We start from the raw sequence: 1,910 nt of genomic DNA on the forward strand, positions 1-1,910 counted from the left end.
GCTGGCGATTCGCCAGCAAGCATAAGGCCGGCGCCGTCTGTATATGCAGCAGAAGCTTTTGACACTTGGCATTCAGTTGTACCACTTACTACACTATGCATTCAAAGTACACTTTTTCTAATCTTGATTTATTTTTACATTATAAGAACTACTTTAGCTCATCCCTCACTATAGTTTACTTTTTATTAGCCCTAATTTAAAAAAAATGCTCTGGTTTTTCTTCAGAACGCACAAATCTTTCGCCTTTTACTAAAGATTTCCGTGGAGAGGAGCAAAACTGAGTTGTGTCTCAATTTTTGTGTGCCCCAGCTTAATGGGGTAAAAAAAAAAAATAATAATAATAAAAAAAAGAAGTTATACTGTAGTCACCGTATATACTCGAGTATAAGTTTACCCCGAATATAAGCCAAGGCACCTAATTTTTCAACAAAGAAACTGGGAAAACGCATTGACTCAAGTGGGACCCTCACTTGAGTATAAGCCGAGTGGGGCTTTTTCAGCATAAAAACTGTTCTGAAAAGAGATCCTCAAAATTTCCACTAAAAATGCCAGCGCCGCTCAAACTAACTGTTCTTATTTTGGGTACAATATTTAACTAAACTTCAATTAACTGACTTGTCTGTATTTGTACTTATTTATACTAAAGGAACAATCACTGTGAGCGACATTGGCATTTTTGGCGGCTATTTTGACGATCTCTCACAGCAATGTTGGCAGCAGTGCCAGATTAAGCCTTGGGGGGGGGGGGGGGGTGTCGCTTTAGACAGGGGGGGGGGGCACATCCCACTTGTCATTACTGGCTGCATGGGAGAATATTACACTGTCATAGCACAGGGCATGTGTCAGAGAGAAGACGTCAAATTAACCACTTACTCTATTCACACATATCTTTTTTTCACTCAGCACACATCTGAGCCAGAAATGGAACTGACATCACTATGTGAGAGCAGCTTGCTGCAGGTCACTGAATATGGCAACACACAAAGGAGAGAAAGTTATCAAGAATAACTTTACAGAGAAGCTATGTAGGCAGTAACTATATTATATATATATATATATATATATATATATATATATATATATATATATATATACATGTCGGTGTGGGTACCGGCACTCACAATAATACGATGCCTTTGCTTGTTGCCATCCGAATAGTCGACACCACAACATGTGTCAACACACAAGCCTGCAGAGAGCGGAGGCACTCAAGATGAGAGAAATGAAGACTCAGGGACCAGCCTGTCTGTCAACGTTTCAATGGGCCTTTGCCATTTTCATCAGGACCTAAAAACATATGCAAACACTCACCCTTTATGTGCTCAGCCATCACCACGAGTCCGTGTGCGCCGTGCGGGCGTCCTCCCGCCGCGGCACTCAATGAGGACGTCACCACGTGCACCCGTCACCATAGTAACATACAGCTGACTGTCGGAAATAACAATAACATTAGCAAGTCTATAGAGACACACTCTCATCAGACCATATAGCGCAATGTACATAATGCATTAATAATACAGGACAGATTACAAGAAGCAGTGTAAACCTAAGGTTTCATTCAGTCCATTAGGACTTAGCGTGTCAAGTGTAAAGATCCACTTTGCCTCTCTCTGTAGAAGCAACTTGGATCTATTGCTGCCCCTCTGTAAAGGCGGAATGTGGTCTATTATTTTGTGTTTAATGGCAGTAGGTGAATGCCCCATAGTCGCATAGTGTCGCGCTACGGGCTGTTCACTGGTGCCTTTCAAGACGGCTGCCCGGATGGCTTGGTGATGCTGGGCCATTCTAACCTTAAATTGACCGGTTTTGCCGATGTAATATTTGTCACATGGACAACCCAAAACATATATCACAAATTGTGAGGAGCAAGTAAAACGATGCTTGATTTTGAAGTTTTGGTTAGTGCGTAG

At 41.8% G+C, this 1,910-nt stretch overlaps 1 non-coding gene across 1 annotated transcript; it reads left to right on the top strand.

The window, feature by feature from the left end:
• The first annotated feature begins 205 nt into the window (after positions 1–205).
• On the top strand, positions 206–321 carry LOC146012797 (U5 spliceosomal RNA). Its single transcript, XR_014445801.1, has one exon. It is a non-coding gene; the product is annotated as a U5 spliceosomal RNA (small nuclear RNA).
• The last annotated feature ends 1,589 nt before the right edge of the window (positions 322–1,910 follow it).

This window comes from Crinia signifera, chromosome 6 (assembly GCF_055691185.1).
Source record: "Crinia signifera chromosome 6, ASM5569118v1, whole genome shotgun sequence".
NCBI classification, from domain to species: Eukaryota; Metazoa; Chordata; class Amphibia; order Anura; family Myobatrachidae; genus Crinia; species Crinia signifera.